Source organism: Amphiprion ocellaris, chromosome 18 (assembly GCF_022539595.1).
Source record: "Amphiprion ocellaris isolate individual 3 ecotype Okinawa chromosome 18, ASM2253959v1, whole genome shotgun sequence".
NCBI lineage: Eukaryota > Metazoa > Chordata > Actinopteri > Pomacentridae > Amphiprion > Amphiprion ocellaris.
In genome coordinates, this window is record NC_072783.1 from 13,321,872 (window position 1) to 13,333,208 (window position 11,337).

An 11,337-nucleotide genomic window follows, 5' to 3' on the forward strand; every position below is an offset into this window, starting at 1 on the left:
ACAGCACAGCCTGTGGTTGCCTGTTTTTGTGTCCTCTCATCTTAGTGAATTCAAATATATCTTGTTTACCATAAATGGAACCATAACGAGTCAAACTGAGCCATTCTGAATTAAATGAGTGGAACAGCAGCAAGAAAATGGACCTCCAAATTAATGAGAATCAATTCACTCCGCATGTGTAATTGGTAGAAGCATGGCAGGCCATCTTACTGAATGGCTGTACTTTAGACTTTGAGAGTATGATGACAAAGCAACAATCAGGTGAGATTTAGCAAAGGAGTGTGAATATTTGTTTATCACACCAGGGAGTCCTGCTCAGGGCTTATCATTGCTGTCAGAGATTTGTAGGAGCTTAACTGCAAGTCTGAGCCTGTTTATCTGAACCCAAGCTTGTTTGTTTGCTCTCATGTTTCTTTTCTCTCAGACTCCAATGATGGATTGATAGGAAATCTCAGGTCATTCATTCAAATCTCTGGTTGCTGACTTATCAGCTGTTGCAGTGAGTGTTAATCTGCAGGAATAAAGACAATGCTTCACCAGGGTAGGTCACTTTGCTGGATGTTGTTATTCAGCTTTAAGGCCAAACGTCTTATTATATGTTGCAATTTTAAAGACTCAGTTCACCGATCTTGCGAAAAAGCATGATAATATTTTAATACAAGATTGTGTGATTGTATTTCTGTTGTTCATTTACATAATGGAAATATATAATACATTATCGCTTGACGTTTATGTGTGTAGCTTACTACATCCAGAGTTACATTTTATTATTTGGTTAATGTTACATTTTGCTTCTCGTCCTGATAAGTATAGGGCCAGAAAGCCTGTGTAGGGAGGAGGCAGGGGTTGATTGATGGGTCCAAAACACTGGATTTCACTACAGACGATAAAAGGTCAACACTTCTTGTCATAAGCTTTGTCAAGTGGGGCCTAGTTTTGAGATCCCAGAAGCAACCACTGCCAGGAGGTACTAAAGGTCATAAGCAGATTAATAAAAGCAGACTAATAAAGATCTACAAGAGAAACTACGGTACATAAGGTAACCACATGATTATGCTTAAGCTAAACAATGACTATCACAGGCTGATATATATTCTGAAATGCTGATGTTTTTAGGGTAACAGATAAGTGTGAGTGATTTGAATAACTAATTTGTCATAAGATGATTTAAATGTTTACAATGAAATAAGTTGTGTGATCATTAAAGAATGCAATAATTGAAAGAGATGATTATAAGTAACAAGTACTGTGTCTAATAAGAAGAAGTTGATTTTAAACTGCGCACTTACAAGAAAGAGGAACTAAAGTGTTAGCCGATATTGAGAAATGCTTGGCTTCTGCAGTGCAGTGACCTTTACAGGATGCAATTCCAAATATGGTTTTGCAGGATATTGTTCCAAATATGGTTATTACCTGTATTTGATCAATGAGTGCAATGACCTATTGTAGGATACAGTTCCAAGTATGGTCATCAGAAATACTTGTGTTGATCAATGAGTCAAGATGAATCATTTTAATGTGTGTGTGTACAACATGTGTAATCATCCTGAAATATAATGTAATCAAAGTGCAATCACTGAGTGTATATTATAAATGTGTATATGTGTAACCAGTGTGAGCCAAATAAGTTGAGCAACTGAGGGTTCAGATAATGTGTGTGTATTAGGAGATGCTAGTATAAAAAGGGGAGACAGAGACAGTGTGTTCGGAGTCGTCGGGAAGTTTCTTGAAGCTTTCCATGGGCTTAACACAAGGTTAAATCTGTCAGAGTTCTTTGAGGACATCGCTGGATGCAAAGTTTTTCAGACTTCGTTCAAGAAAAGAAGACCAAGCTCTGCTGATGAAGAAAGTCCCAGTCGGTCTGCAGTTTCACTAAGAAGAGAAGAGAGAAGAATAGCCGCTGTACCCAAGAAGAAGAAGAAGGCAACGGAGACAGCAGCTGGGAGCTGCTCTCACCCAGAGACGGGAGAGTCAGGGACTTTCCACTAGAGCACATCAACCTGAGACATCTAGCCCTTTTAACCGCTGTTCCAGCCTCTGCTTCTGAAGACAACAGCACGACCAAGGGACTTTTTCTGCTCCCCCTGCTGAGGAAGGACATTTTTGGACTGAAAGAGACTTTGTACGGGATTTCCAGATCCATTACTGAGTTCGTCCAGACGCAGGTTAGACATCGGACACAGCAGCTAAGGCCAAGCTGCCCATCCTCTCTGTCTCCCTAATTAGAGAAGATTCTTAGAAAAGCTCAGATTTAATAGTTTTTAATATTATTGATTAACTTGGATTATAATTGTTATACTGCCTAATCAGGAGCTGATGCTATGCCCTTGTTGAATTTATTCAATAAAATGCTATATTGCATTTAAAGAGAAGATTAATGTATTTCTTATAACTCATATACTTTGCATGCTAGTAAAAAGTTAAGTCAATTGTCTGCACTAGATCTAAAGGTTCCTATAGGTTGCTTTAGTCCTAACAGTAACTTTAAAATCTTACCCCTGAGGTTTTCTGTTCTTAACCTCTAAAACTAACCTAGGAATATCACCAAGTGCAAACAGAAATAAGAGGAAAGCTGTCGTTAACAGATGTGACTGATAGATAGCTCTGCTACTGAGACTACTTAGCGGGGTTGTATATCAGAGTAAGAAGGGTAAAACATTTGGAAGTAGACAGTAAGAACCTAGGCACGTATTCCTCGACACCAGCTTAATCATTCTGCTGAATCCTGTTAGATAAACCACTAATAGGCAGATAGAATCTGACCCTACAGACGGAGAGCTGGTCCTGAATTATCATGTTAAAGGGTAGAGAGGGCAAATCTGGCTACAGCTTCTATAACATTAACTGCATGTAACATTAACTGTGACAACAAATGTCACCTATTTGATTATTCCCTAAATCAAACAAAAAATACCTGCGCTATTGTAATAGTGTATTATTAGGAACTGGCAACCTATATGGTCATTTTGGTTGAAGGACTTCCTGAGCACATAATATAGTTTGTTACATTGTGTACATTTATTTTGAAGAATTTTGTAGTACAACATTTGGTGGGTCATCTATGCATCTAAGTTTTCATTGGATAGCTGAAAAAATTTAAGCCATATTGTGTATTTTGAAGGGCCAATGCTAAAACAATTAGCGTTCTCTAGAAAATCAGCAACTGCTTCCAACATCCATTATCTATACACCACTTAACCTCATGGTCGGAGTCTATCCCAGCTGAATTGAATTAATTAGTGTAACTGGAGGGCTGCACAGTGGAGTAGTGGTTAGCACTTTCGCCTTGCAGCAAGAAGGTCCCTGGTTCGCGTCCCGGCTTTCCCGGGATCTTTCTGCATGGAGTTTGCATGTTCTCCCTGTGCATGCGTGGGTTTTCTCCGGGTACTCTGGCTTCCTCCCACAGTCCAAAAATATGCTGAGGTTAATTGATTACTCTAAATTGCCCATAGGTGTGAATGTGTGAGTGATTGTTTGTCTTTGTATGTAGCCCTGCGACAGACTGGCGACCTGTCTAGGGTGTCCCCTGCCTTCGCCCGAGTCAGCTGGGATAGGCTCCAGCGCCCCCCGCGACCCTAGTGAGGATTAAGCGGTGTATAGATAATGGATGGATGGATAGTGTAACTGGGACATTCTTTCTGAAAAGTCATGTTCGGTTTTTAAGTTTGGAATTTTCCATCCCCTGAACAGAACAAAGTTCTTTTCACCTCCATGGAACTGGGTTGGTGGGCAGTTTTTCTATCTGAGGATGTGAATGTAGCTCATAGTTAACATCTGTAACAACAAATTTAAAACCTAAGTTTTCATCCTGGCTTCCATTAGAACTGGTGGGCCATTATTTATTTTGATGTTGAAAATGTTCTATTCTCTTTTGTTGCTTATCTCGGTTGTCTTTTTTTACTCTATTTAATTATTTTGCTTGCAGCTTTTGTACAAATTGTCTCAAATTCTTTTACTGTTCACATTTTAACCATCTTATTATCAGCTTGCAGAAAAGTTGTGATGGATCACAAGAAGTCTGAATTACTGACTGATCTCAAAACAATAACACGATTCTATAACTGTCTGCATAGAGCTCCACTAGAGCGAAGTCAGAATATTGAAATATGTTTCATTCAGGAAAATAGAAAAATCTCAATAGTTTATTCTATAGTGAGCAATAACTTGAGATTTTGGGCACTTACTATAAATTGTGGAATATTGCATTGTGTGATTTTTATCAGTAAGTAGTGAACAAGCTATAGACACTCCTATATAATGAACACATTAAACACTCAGAGTTCAGGCCCTAAAATTAAAAAGTAGGCTAGATTACAGATACTAAAGAACTATTCTAAGATGACTGCAGACTGTGTACCAAACCATTGTTTCTTGGAATGTGTGAGAGAAAATGTTCATTCGGACAGCATTTCATAGGACAAGGGTTTCTGATTCCACTATTTCTTGATATATAATACTGCACCTGGCAACAACAATAGGACAAGTGTGCCTTTATGTCCTGATATGAAAAACGTAGTATAGAATCCTCAAACGTGCCTGCCTGGCTGATGAATACTCAGAAACACAAATGAAAAAAGCATACGATGGGCTCTTAGAAGCAGCATGAAGGCAAATGGAGTCTGTGTAGTTGTGAGGGAATCGGAGGCTGGCTCTGGGTCTGAGAGAAAGTCTGAGTGGTTCACTATCAGCCTGCTTCATCAGAGGAGACAGTCTTCCAGCAACAGCAGCCACTATCACACACCACAGCACTAAGCACAAGAAATGACAACTAGAAAATGTAGATGGCAATTTACGCCTGCAAACAATACATTTTGGTCCTGTTGCTTGAATGGAAGGATGTTTTTGATTACACGGATGACATCTACTCTTTTTGTGCTCTTGAAAGCAGGACAGTTCAGACAAGCAGCCAGCTTCACCAGCTCTTTGTGAATTCAAACTTAGCCTATAATACTCAGAACTAATCTTTCTTTGCTCCTTTCACATTTTTACTGATTGTGGGCTACTACAATATAAAGTCCTGGACCTCTATGGAAACAGCACAATCATTACTATAAGTATAGAGAATTCAGTGACATGTTTTGTGCAGTAAAATGTAAAGTGAAAGTGAAATTTATTTTTGCAAAAATGGGGGAAAAAATTGAAGCAACATGTATAAAAATGTTCCAGGTAACCTCGGGGTACTGATTTAGCAATGGCACTATACAAGAAAGAAATTATTTTACACCACATGCTATAGATATTGTTCTATTTTTATTTTTGATTACTTTTTTTTCACTCCATGCTGCATATCAATTTTACAAAGATTTTCCCATGCTGAATGTGTCTTCCAACAACTTGCTCCTCTGTACACTATTATTGAACCATGCTGCCTTTATTTTATCTATCATTCATGTTTGGTTTTCCACTGTTGCTCAAAGCTGAGTCAGCCATGGCTTCTCAGTTGTGCCGAGTAGCATGGAATTTTATCTTAGACTGAATGAAACATATAGAAGAAAGTGATTTTAATGAAATATTACAATTCTAATCTTACATTTGGTTGTTTATTCTGACAGAATCATATGTCATAATTTCATTAAAGAGCATCAAAAAACTGAAAATCTTACAATTCTTTCTGTTTTTGCAGTTTCATGGTCTGATAAAAGGTGTCATTTTGGGAATTTTCAAAAAAGACATCTTTTAAACCTGCTGGTGGATTTTGAGCTTCACAAAATTAAATTCTGCTGCTGCTGCTGCATCAGTAAATTAAACCTGTAAAAACTAGCTCATTTGCATGTCAACCAATAACAAAACAATATCCGCTTGTGGCCACCTTGTGAATATACAGTGCTGTGAGAAAATATTGTGATGTTTTCTATTTTTGCAGATTTCTCACACTTAAATATTCCAGATAATCAAGCTAATATTTATATATATTCAATATTAGACAGAAATAACCTACACAACAAAAGGCAGTTTTGAAATGATGATTTATTGAAGAAATATTGAAAATCTATATCACCCCTGTTGAAAAGTAATTGCCCCCCTAAACCTAATACCTGGTTGGTCCCTTGGCAGCAACAACTGCAGTTAAATGTTTGTTACAGGTTGTGATCAGTCTTTTCCATCACAGTGGAGGAATTTTGGTCCACTCTTCTCTGCACAATAGTTTTGATTCAGTCACAGATGGTTTTCAATCATGAACTGCCCTTTTAAGGTCAGCATCTCAAATAGCTTCAAGTCTGGACTTTGACTTGACCACTCCAAAACCTTAATTTAGTTCTTTTTGAGCCACTCAGAGGTGGACTTGTGTTCTTTGGGTCATTGTCATGGTGAAGAACCCACTTGTGTTGAGCTTTTGCTCATGAAATGATGGTAGATATTCTCCAAGAGGATTTTCTTATAGAGAGTTGAATTCATGGTTCCATTAATTATGAAAAGTCGTCCAGGTCCTCTGGAAGCAAAGTACCATCAAACCATCATACTACCACCACCATGTTTCAATGCTGGTATGATGTTCTTCTTGTGGAATGCAGTATTAGCTTTACACCAGATGTAGTGGACCCATGTCTTCCAAAAAGTTCAACCTTTGACTCATCAGTCCACAGGATGTTATCCCAAAAGTTTTGGGGTAATCTACATATTTCTTTTTAGCAAAAGCCAAATTAACCTTTATGTTCTTTTTGGTCAGTAGTGGTTTGATCCTTGCAACTCTCCCATGGATCCATTTTCTTCCAGAGTCTTCCTTTTTGTGGAAACGTGTAGACTGACCTTACGAGGCCAATGAGGCCTGCAGTTCTTTTGATGTTCACCTGGGTTCTTTTCTGACCTACTGGATTTGATATCAATGTGCTCTTGGAGAAATGTTGGTGGGGTGACTACTCCTGGGAAGATTCACCACTGTTCTATGTTTTCTCTATTTGTGGATAATGGCTTTCACTGTGGTTCTCTGGAGTCCCAGAGCCTCAGCAATGTTTTTGTAACCCTCCAGACTGATAAATATCAATGACTTTGTTTTTTTTATCTGTTCTTGAATCTCTTTAGAACGTGGCATCTTTTTGAGACCCTTTAGCTACTTCACAGTGCCAAACAGGTTCTATTTATTGATGTTTTAAATTAACAAGTCTGGCAGTAATCATATGTGGGTGAAGCTGAAATAAACTGCCAAATGAATTTGGCAAGATGGGCTGGACAGCATTTTTCCTTCAAAAAATAAAATCATAATTTCGAAACTCCATTTTTTGTTTTCTTGGCTTATCTTTGTCTTTGTGTTAAAATTAGTTGATGGTCAGAAACATTTAAGTGTGACAAATATGTGAAAATGGAAGGCATCTGTTAATACGTTTTCTCTAAGTGTATATATAAATACAATATTCTGTCTGTTAATACTAGTTTTGGTCTCTACCACCCCTCAGGAAAATACCTAGACAGTTATTGAGTAATTTAAGAACACTAAACTGGGAAGATTTTGAATCGCATTTCACAAAAAAATCACAAAAAACTATTTACAGAACAGCATGCCAGCATTCTAAATGTTAATTTAGCTAATGAAAAACATTAGCTACTGTTATGCTAACGTAGGCAATCATTATGCTACATTAGTGTAGTCGGTTGGAAATGCCATATTTTAAGTTTATTATTTGAACAGACACCCCCTCTAATTTTTGTTTTTTAACTGAACTGTTTTAACAATATGTTGTGAGGTCAATTACACTTTTTTGCCAGTAGGTGGTGATCTGGTTCTGTTATATGTGGCTCCATCAGAGACTATATCTGTAAGCTCTGCCCATGCGCAGCCCAGAAATAAATGCATGAGGAAGACGCTAACTTGGTCCTCTCTGTTAATCCACAGGTAAAGCAAAATGTACCTTTTCTAGCTTTATTTTGGTACCGTATCAACTGTGTGAGTACAGTGTTGAGTGTTTTTGTGATGTGTACAAGTGTTTTGAAACATGTATTAAGGGTAGCTCGATGCCAAGTGGCTCCTTGCGCTAATTATGAAACACTATAGTTTACATTTAGATGTAAGTGTTGTACAATGGCATTAACTGTGTTCAGTAAAATGAATGTGTTCTACATGTTATCCAGTCTTAAGCTAACTAGAAGTGAGTAAATGTTTGTTTTATTGCAAGAGGCTCCATGTTATGCTAGTTGCTAGTGTAGCACACTTCTAGGTAAAGTAGCGCTACTGGTAAAGTGTGCAATGTGTGAGTGAGTGAGTGGAACATATCATGTGTGTTATTGTGTTAGTGTTTATTAAGTGATAACTTTTGTGTGTGTGTGTACATGTGAATGACAGGGTATGACAGCAAATGATGAGTAAATGTCTCAGTAAAAATGAGTTGTTATTTTGGTGTATTTTATGAGTTTAGCCCTTATGGGTTTATGTTAAATCATTGTAGATTCATGTGCTCTTAATTGTCTTGAGGAAGAATGTTTTGTATAATTTCTTATTAGTTTGTTCCCCAATTTGTTATTTTATTTATGAAATGTTGTATGAGATGTAGAGAAGCCACACTTTAACTGGAAAGCCTATTGTGGGAAATGTAATTAATTGATTGATTGTTAATTGTGTATAATGATGTGCAGCCCAGAAATAAATGCATGAGGCATGAGGAAGACACCAACTTGGTCCTCTCTCTGTTAATCCACAGCCATTATTTACTTTAGGTTACAGTGTTTCCTGGCCTGTGTAATCTTTGCTGCCGGTCCAGATTACCCCTAGGTCTGGTGCCGATAACATTAGCATTAATTTGGTGTTAATATGGTATTTGGGCTCGTGTCCACATAATTAAAAACCATTAGCCAGTTTAACTTAATTAGATTTCCCTGCTCATTTTAAAACTGAATTAATATCACAGACTCTAGAACATATTTGTCTTTATGCATGCAAAAATGGAGTTGCACACAAGTCTAGTTTCATGTATTGTTGGGCCTCTACAGTGTTATGCCCTCTGATGCTACAGTATACAGTGTTCACTGCTTGACTAAATGGTGCTACCAATGTTTCTTAATTGATTTCTAAGACATTTTAAGTTTTAATGATGCAATCAAAGTTTTTATTAAATGTCTAATACCTATTGGGAACTCATACACTACCGTTCAAAAATATGGAGTCACTTAGAAATGTCCTTATTTTTGAAAGAAAAGCAGATTTTTTTTCAATGAAGATAACATTAATGAATCAGAAATACAGTCTAGACATTGTTAATGTGGTAAATGACTATTCTACCTGGAAACGACTGATTTTTAATGAAATATCTACATAGGGGTACAGACCGGGGTCCCATTTCCAGCAGCCATCACTCCTATGTTCTACAGTAATGTTAAATTGTGTTAGCAAATCGTGTTGAAAGGCTAATTGATGATTGGAAAACCCTTGTGCAAATATGTTAGCACATGAATAAAAGTGTAAGTTTCCATGGAAAATAAGAAATTGCCTGGGTGACCCCAAACTTTTGGACGGTAGTGTATGTATAAATTCAATCACAACAAACAAAAGTTTTATCTTTCTTTTGGTGACTCTCCTCTCTTTCGTTTCTTCCCCCTTGGCATGAATGGCACTTCTCCTCCCATGCCATCCTTCGTGGGCACCTGACAGGCTCAGTGAATGGCAGCTGGCAGGACAGTATTGAAGAATGAAGTGAATAATTTATCTGAGCATCTGGGCCCATGCCCCTCATTCATCTCGGCCCCTCTTCATCTCTCCTCCATCTCTCTCTTACCCTCCACCCACACATCCGTCAAGAAGAGCTTTTTTTTCTTCTCTTTTCTTTTCCAACCAAAGCATGAGTGGCTCTTGAGTGTTGTCTTTGAATACATCTTTACTCCCCTCTCGTTTTCTTTGCCTGTGTATGTCTTTGTTCTCTGGCTCTACTAATTTACAAAGAGAGTGTTAGCAATGTAGTTCTTATATGTTTCTTTCTGGAAATCTGATAATTTAGCTAATAAATGCAAGGAATTTGCATTAAATAAAATGTTAATATTCACTGATTGCTCTTTTGTTTGATAAATACATCTAAATGTGTTAAATATTGTGCATTTGGTGACTTATGTTCATTCACGTTGCTGCCACACTAGTCAAGGTAAGTCACGAGGTGTGTTTTGCATTTAGTTAAAACTGGATGACACAGTTGTACTAACTAATAGATTTTGGCAATTTTAACACTTAAAGTCCTGATTGAGTCATAGCCAGAGAATTATACCATGGCTATATTGAATATGCAATATATTCAGACAGAGCAGCTATTGCGTCACTGCAATTCCACTGTAATCAATTATACTTGAAACACTCGGAGACCATTACCAGAAGAGCAGAGTGTGAGTGGTGCATATATGTTGTGGAGATCTGCTTGGCAAATGCAAAAATAGCCGGATGGCCTTTTCATATTTGCATACATGCAAAGTGTGCATGGCCCTTTGCACAAAAAATGGGTCATAAAGTGTCCATATTTTTTCAACACTATCAGAGAAAGGAAATTACTGCTTTGAATTAAATAGGGCATCCACTTTGGGGTCTTGATGCCTCTGTCAGCATTTACAGTATTTTACCAGATGAGAGTTGCTTAGTACCTTTATCATTTTACATACATGCACTACTGTGGTAGTCCATGTATTCTTTAGAGGAAGTGGTCTCAACCCGGTCACAGGTAAAATCTGTCCCAGTTAGTGATTTGAACATAATCTAACCTCGATATGACCCAACTACTTGATGCATTCTGCAGGTTCGAGCTGAATATGGATGAGTAAAATCAGCCTACTGCTGATTTTACTTAGCTGCTACCCAGAGCATCAAGTGAGGTTCTCTTGGACTTGAAGTAAAGACATTGCCTTCTTGATATTTGACTTTCATCATAACCTCTCTGTGTTGACAGGTCACCAGCCAGTCTATTGCAGGGCTACATGTACAGACAAGCAATCATACAGACAATAACTACGGATTTTACTCTTGTATTCATGTGAATTTGACTGCAGGACTGGTCTGTTGATACAGCTGTATCCCACTTCTGAGTATGTACATGTCGCTACCTAGGTTTGTAGGAGCTAGGAGTAATAGCAGTAACCACAGGTATATGTTGTTATTGTGAACTTTTAGTTTCAGAAAACTGAACAGTGCACAACATAACAATACAATACCTATGGGCCCAATAAACTAAGAAAAATAAACATAAAATGTCCATTCGAAGTATTCCTGTGGAACTGGTCCATTGTGGATCCAATCAAAGTTCAAGTCAATAAGTCAGGGAGTAGTCAAAGTCAAGGAAAAGTATCCAGGTAGACTCTCGTTGGTGTCGGTCAGTGGACTGACACAGTCCTACCACAGAATCCGCTGAATGGTGGGGTAGTGGCTCAAAGTTCAAC